Genomic DNA, 8,063 nt, shown 5'->3' with positions numbered 1-8,063 from the left:
TCACTCAGATGTGCAAGATTTTGGGTGACAAAAACTTTACAATTTCCTAATCATTCAGTGATTCTTTGTACGAGTAAGTGTACCCTTAATGTAATGAACTCTAAGAGGATAATTAAGAATCATAATTATCTGAAAGGAAAACACACTGAATTAAGTTGATCTCTTAAAGAAGAACAGTACAAGAAAAATAAAGCAGTTCTGATTCAAAAAAGAACACAGATCAGTCACCATCTGTCAGCCTGAAATAGAAATTATAGAAACACAGAAGAGACCAGATGAGTTTAAAAAATATGACTACATAGGTTTAATCACAAGTATGGATGTATCCCACCATCACTCACAGTAAACAGTCTCAGGAAATGAACAACTGGCCTTCCAAATATGGAACAGATGTAGTAACTAGTATAGCATAATCTTACAGGAGTTCACTGAGGGCTCTTCACTGCCAAAAAAAGGAAATAATCATTTGTCCAAATTTCTTTAAAACTCATATCATATTTAGTGCCAAAATTATCATACATACTGATGTATCCCATACACACTTGCATTTGTGTTGAAAGTGAAAACTATATTTCTTTACATTTTATATGTATTTATTTGTACTTCACTCATTTTCCCAGTTTTTAATTAAATAAACTCATTGTTTTTTAAATGGGCTTTATCACTCTCTCCACATACAAAGAATATGAAGATATTTCAATTCAACTGGGCCCCTAGATACAGCTGCCACCATACCCCAGTTCAAGGTATGATAGCAGTTCTACCAAGGGGTGCAAGAGTAGAGAATTCACTGCAGTCTCTCCAGTTCCATTCACTGAAAGTTGGTGCCTGGTGTGGTGTGAGGGCAAAAAGGTTTCCTGGACCTGTGTTTTTTAATGGCACAATTAATTGTTAAAGATATGTAGTGGTCATTCTAGGGCAATTCTTTCCAGAGTTATGAATGAATGAATGAATGAATTGAATGTATGAGGGGTAGGCCTTCTCGGCCATTGCACTGCGGCCTCAGTGGTCTATTGTGCTTCCCCTTTTTTAATTATTCCTTCAGCAACCCCGCGCTTCAAATGAAGCACAGAATTCTGGATGTGGGGGCCATAAAAATAGTCACTTGGTTCCAAAAAGTAGTGACCCAAGTGATGTAGTCTTAAATAAGCTAAAGCCTCACATTCACACAGGATGTGTGACTGTTTTGTTTTCTGTCTGACACCTCTCACAAGTGGGATTATCACTTAGCCCCAATTTGAACAGGTGTCCTTTGACGTGACAGTGTCCTGTAAGTAGTCCTACCACACATCATAGCTGGTTCCTGTTTAGCTTCAACAGTTCCTTCACTCTTTTAGTGGAAGGTCCTCGTATGAGTCCCTTTGCTTGCCTGAGTCCAGTTAAGGATCCTCAGTATTTCTTATGTTTTATGTTAGTCCAGTCCATGATGGCCTGTTTGGCAACTCCTATAGAGATGCCACAGGCTGGTTCAGGTCCTATGAATGGATGTTCAGCTCCAATTTTAGCTAACTGGTCTGCCGCTTCATTTTCAGCAATACCCTCATGCCCTGGCACCCATATCAGTTGTACCCTGTTATGTTTGGCCAGTTCCATGAGAGTTTGGTGGCAATCCCAGACCAATTTTGAATTGATCCGGTGTTTGTCAAGCGCTTTAAGTGCAGCTTGGCTGTCAGATAGAATGTAGATGTTCCTATCTAAATTCTCCATAATATATGCTTTAATGGCATATACTTCTGCCTGGAATACTTTTGTGTACTGCCCAAGGCTGAAACTAAGTTCCACCTTGTGCCTTGGCAGTACACACCAGCTACAGTGCCCTTATTTGTCTTGGAACCATCTGTATACCTGATCAGTCCCCCTTTTCTATCGGGCCAAAACATGTCTTCCCATTCACTCCTGTCAGGAAATCTGACCGTGAAGGGTTTTTCATATACATGTCTCAGTATCATTTTGTCAGACCCCATTTGTAATATAGGTTTTTTTTCATGTCCTGAGTCATGTATGCATGGCCAAAACCATCAGATCTAGGTTTCCATTGTTCACTGCATTGGAGACGGTAAATTCCTGGCCTGGCCTCTGCCTCCAGCTGTAAATGCAGTGGGGTGAGTCCAAGGAGTATCTCCAGTGCAGCTGTTGGAGATGTTCGAAATGCTCCTGTGATACCTAAGAAAGCCAACCTTTGCAATTTGCTAAGTTCTGTCTTGCCTGTCTTGCGTTTAACTCTGGGCCACCATACTGTGGCACCATAAGTAATTATAGGTCTCACAACCGCAATATATATCCAATGTATAACGTGCGGCTGCAGTCCCCAAGTTTTACCAAACATGCTTCTGCATTTCCAAAAAGCCTTATAGGCTTTGTTAATGACTTTGTCCAGCTGCTTTTTCCATGTCAGTCCCTTGTCTAATTCTAGACCAAGGTACTTGACATCACTGGAGAGCTGGATTGTCTTATTGAAGAGAGTCGGTTCCTTAAGACCCTTTATATTTCTCTTCCTAGTAAACGGTATAATTACCGTCTTATTGGGATTGATGGAAAGGCCTGTTCTTTCACACCATTGCTGAACCATGTACAGAGATGTTTGAAGACGCTCTGATATGGTCGAATTTCCAGAGTTAACAGAAGGATGAAGACTCTATGGGGTCATTCTATGTGAAGTCATTCAGAGAGGTCTCTCACCATTTAAAAAAAATATATATATTTTGTACATTTATTTCTACATATTTTCACACTTCAAATTTCTCCCGGTACGGCCGTTTTTATAATGCGAAAAAACGCTTTTTCGGCTCAAATGGAGGTTGGCGTTATCTTCTATATCTCGATAACTATTGAAGCCAGAGACTCCAATAAGAAACCCATTTGATTCTCATGATATGAACTACAAATCATGTCATTACAAGGTTTCATGCAACTCACTTCCTCTAGGTCTAATTAAGCTCAAAACTTACCTATCGATTTTGGAAAAAACGTTATTTTTAACCTTCAAAAACAATTGGGAGGGGGAAGTATCAGATCTGTGGTTTCTAGCCTTTATTGTTTCCTACATGGGGAATATAATCACATAGGTTGAACCCGGTACCTATTTTCCAGAATTTTTCAGGAGTTTTCAAACTTTGCTCTGGGCCAAAAATCGGCCCACTCCTATTTGTTTTTGAAGGTTAAAAATAACGTTTTTTCCAAAATCGATAGGTAAGTTTTGAGCTTAATTAGACCTAGAGGAAGTGAGTTGAGTGAAACCTTGTAATGATATGATTTATAGTCCATATCATGAGGAACAAATTGGTTTCTTATTGGAGTCTCTAGCTTCAACAGTTATCGAGATATTGGAGATAACGCAAACCTCCATTTCAACCGAAAACGCGTCTTTCCGCATTATAAAGACTTCCATATTAGTTGAATATCAAAGTTGTAATTTTAACATCATGTTATTCTAGAATAGGACATTATTTGCTATGAGTTTCAAAATTCTCGGATCTTCCCCACCGTAGAAATGAGATGCTAAAAATGACCGATTTTGGGCCCAGAGAAAAGTTTGGAAGCTCCTGGAAAATTTTGGACAATAGGTACGGGGTTCAAAACTACGTGATTATATTCCTCATGTAAGTAACAACAAAGGGTAGAAACCACAGATCTGATACTTTCCCCTCCCATTGGTTTCTGAAGGTGAAAATAGCGTTCTTCCCAAAATCGATAGGCAAGTTTCAAGCTTCATTACACCCAGAGGAACTGAGTTGAATAAAAACTTGTAATGACATGATTTGTAGTCCATACCATGGGAATCAAATTGGTTTCTTATTGGAGTCTCTAGCTTCAATAGTTATCGAGATATGGGAGATAACGCAAACCTCCATTTCAGCCGAAAACGCTTTTTTTTTTCGCATTATAAAAACGGCTGTACCGGGAGAACCGAGCAGATTACAATGTTTTTAAAATATTTTTGAAGTGTGAAAGTATGTAGAAATAGGTGCTCAAAATATTAACTTTTTTGAAAATGGTGAGCAACCTCTCTGGATGACTTCACATGGAATGACCCTATGGCAGATTTCAGCAAGACTCAGCTACTGCCCACACTGCACGTGTGTCTATGCAGGCTATGGGGGCAGACTTATCAGCAGTGGTATTTGGCCAGCACGTTCATCTGATCTTAATCTTTGTGATGTTTACTTCTGGGGTTGTTTTGAGAACAAAGTTTACAGCAGTAACCCCCATACAGAAGAACTAAAAGAAAATATTCATAGGGAAACTGCAAATATTCCTGCAGCAAAACTTCAAGAGGTAAGTCAAAACCTCTACTGCCAGTGCGGGGAATGTCTATGGGCAGAGGGACAGGATTCAACACCACCCATGATCTGTGAATTGTAACTACTTCATCCTGAATGTGATCGGCCAACATGCATATTTATTCATCGGCAAAATTCGTATCCGCCTTGCAGCCAGCAGTGCATCATTCACCATGAAGCGCAGACCCATTTACAGGTCAACAAAGGTAATAACTTCCTTGTATTATTGAACAGACATGGGGACTGGGCTGATAATTGGATTTTTTAAAGTTTAAGACTCACAACTGCCAACAAATATAACAGACAAACTAATGTACACTCTATAGAACATCATATCATGTAAAGTCTTCTGTTTCCTAAGGAGCAGCTGCTAACAAGCCAGAGTTACTTTACGGCTGGCGGTGTGCCACCAGTTGCTTCATCTTGGCATAAAGCCTCTTGAGACTGATGACTAACACTTTTTTTTTCAGCTGAACCCTATGTAACATCCTCTCTAACAACAAGACAGTTTTGTCTCTTATGAATATGCTTGGCCTTTAATCAACTGTATATATCACACACATAGCATTTTATTGAAAATTCCCCTTTTGCACTATATACAACCCCTGTCAGTACAGGCTATGCAAAGCAGATTATGCCTAACTTATCTAGCTTATGCTATAACGGCAGCTTAGTCACTTGAATATTTGTATGCTTGACCACCGCCAAGTTTAAGCCTCTTATTTATATTTTCTATGTCTGGCTTACCTTGTCATACAAGGGGGTATTTGTTCATTCCCATGATTTTGTATGACTTCCACTTGTTGCCTAAATAATTTTATTATGTAATCATATAGAAAAGAAGGCTGAAAGCCATGTGCAAATTGCGGACTGGTGTGACCCTGGAAAATTTCCAATGGTGAGGAGAATTTTGTTTCGTAGGCACTGCAATTTTAAGAGGTATGTGCCACTAATTCCTATGCGGGGTAACCACAAGTCATTACTGATCTGATCAGTGTCACATGGAGGATCAGTTTAATGTTGGCGTTTAAATGATCATTTTTTAATATGGAGTAGGTTCTAATAAATGTTCTGAAGACCTTGGCTTAAATGATTCCTTCATGCAGTCTCCATGTAATCCTCTTACAGAAGATTACACCGATATATTTTACATGATTGACAAAGGGGTTATTCCATCCATTCAATGTCAGAAGAGCCTCATGGGGACAAAGTCTATGAGAAAAGAATATTGCCTGAGTCTTATCTTCATTGTTTCTTATGTTCTGGCACTCACACCATGTCTCAATAATATCAAGACCTTGCTGGAGCTTTCTCTCTTCTCTAAGTATAATTAGAATGATCAAGTCAAGGAGGATGGGGTGAGCAGGGCATATAGCACAAATGGAGGAGAAACAGAATGCATATGGGATATTGGTGGGGAAGCCAGAAGGAAAGGGACCACTGGGAATACCAAGGCATAGGTGGGTGGACAATATTAAAATGGATCTTAGAGAGATAGGTAGGGATGGTATGGATTGAAGTGATCTGGCTCAGGATTGGGACCAGTGGAGGGCTACTGTGAACACAGTAATGAACCTTCGGGTTCCATAAAATGGTGGGAAATTCTTGAGTAACTGCAGATTTGGCTTCTCCTCAAGATGGGGTCAGCTCCAAAAGTAAGTAAGTAAGTAAGTAAGTAAGTAAGTAAGTAAGTAAGTAAGTATGTCCAAGTCTGCTTCAAACCCATGATTCATTTTGGTGTCAGGTTTTCTAATGAACAATATCCAAATACAAGGGAACTTCTCAGAGTTTTGCAGAGGCAGATACTGAGCGATACATGCTGGAAGACTTGGTTAAATTCTGTGTCAAGATACATTTTAATTATGGTTTGAGTGCTGTAGTTTCCTGCTAACAGAAGCTGTGATAGACTCTTTGCATACAACCAGACTGTCTTGATGTAATCAGTAAAGTACTTCCATTCTACAATGTTTTAGTTGTCATTACTGTCTGCATCACATGCATAATCTTATATGTTTGTAATGTCAGCTTGAATCTCCTTTAGTATCTGTTCTGAGGCTTGTAACTATTCATGCATGCTGTATGTGATTAAAAACGTCTCTGCTGTGTACATTACACTGTGAATACACAGTACTGAATACTACGTGAGTACACATTCATTACACTTAGTTGCAACAAGCAAAGGAGCAACAGCAGATAAAAGGGATAGAGTGACTGGAGCCTATCATAAAAAATTCATCTCAAGTTGTCAGGTAGCCATGAAGTGACAGCCAAATGTTTGGTGACAGGGTTCATGAAAGTATTCCAAGAAACCTTCATAATGTTAAAAGGCACAATGGACCAGAGTCCTTAAGATGCTGACAGAAATTATGCAATCCATGATGTTCACAATAGCCCATTATTGGATCCTGTCCTGAGCGAATGAAATAAATGCCACAATTAAATAAATTATTTAACAGGTTTATTTCATGATTTCTAATAACAGATATTTAGGACCAAAAGTTAGCTGAAGGTGCCTGAATTTGGGAGGTCAGCACATCATAACAAAATGTAGTTTTTCAGCCTACAGTTTAATTCTGGGATGATAACATAAAATAGTAAGATAAAGTTGTCCCTGTGCTCAATGAATTAAACACTACACCATAAAGTCATATGGGGAGTGGATGTATAGATCCACATTTTCTTGGCCTTGACACTAGCTGGAGGTGAGTGGTCAACTCCACGCCCTTGCTGCTTTATCCCCAGGGAAAAAGCCCCTAATACCCACTGGATACGAGGTTGGGTGGACCCCAGAGCTGGTCTGGACAATTTGGATAAGAGAAAATTCTTGACCCTACCGGGACTCAAATCAGAATCCCTCAGTCATCCAGCCTGTAGCCAGTTTCTATACCCACTATGCTACCCAGGCTCCTAATATAAAATAGTTCAAAAAAATATTCTAATTAATTTTCAATTATTCACATGCCATGTTAGTTTCATATAGTTACTCTCTACAAACTGCACAGCAAAATTATGAAATATAATATTTGGAAGACATGCAGCAATAAATGATTTATCTTACCATGTTTTCCTGTGCTTTAAGCTCCTTACTAGATTTCACCAGTCGGGTAACCAAAGCTTTGAAAACACTAGCCATTATTTGACCCTCAATACCACGAGTGCCCCCACCACCAAGGCCAGCTCCAAAATTGGTTGCATAGCCTCCCTGAGATACAACATCAGGTGATTTGCTGCAGCTACGCTTCTGATCTGTGAAAATGAAGCCATAAAAAGATAATGAGAAAATTTTTAGTGCTGAAAATTTGAGAGATTCTTCATTGCCACTTAGTGCAAGTGAATTTATACCATGGAAATAATGTGAACGCACACATAATACTTGTATTCTGTAAGGAGTGTTTATCTTTTAAAGTATACAGTTGTATGTCATTTCCAAAGAAGATAAAATACAACTGGAGTTCTATAGAATAATAGAATAGAAAAATATATAAAGAGAAGGAAAAGAAAGATATTTGAGATCTAAGGGTCTTACAGTTCTGAATATTAATAAGACTACACCATGAAGTCTGGTAGACAAGCACCAATACTTTATTCCTCTACCCTGAAGATATAGACAGCAGGTACCTCCGAAGTGTTGGTGCCTAACTACCAGACTACACAGCTACACATCTCAGAAGACAGCAGTCTTAGGAAAGATATTTAAGAGACTTCCTCATAAGAACCATCTACAATCAGTCATCTCAAATTCTTGGATCACATTCATATCTTTAAAAGACGCCTTTCAAATCT

The 8,063-nt window shown here is 38.9% G+C and overlaps 1 protein-coding gene across 1 annotated transcript in view; it reads right to left on the bottom strand.

The window, feature by feature from the left end:
* The window catches only part of LOC111869153 (protein unc-80 homolog), a gene marked incomplete in the record, with an annotated part of 381,072 nt that overhangs the window by 226,837 nt on the left and 146,172 nt on the right, over window positions 1-8,063 (bottom strand).

This window comes from Cryptotermes secundus, unplaced genomic scaffold (assembly GCF_002891405.2).
Source record: "Cryptotermes secundus unplaced genomic scaffold, Csec_1.0 scaffold821, whole genome shotgun sequence".
Taxonomy (NCBI): domain Eukaryota; kingdom Metazoa; phylum Arthropoda; class Insecta; order Blattodea; family Kalotermitidae; genus Cryptotermes; species Cryptotermes secundus.
This window is presented reverse-complemented; position numbering and strand designations above follow the sequence as displayed.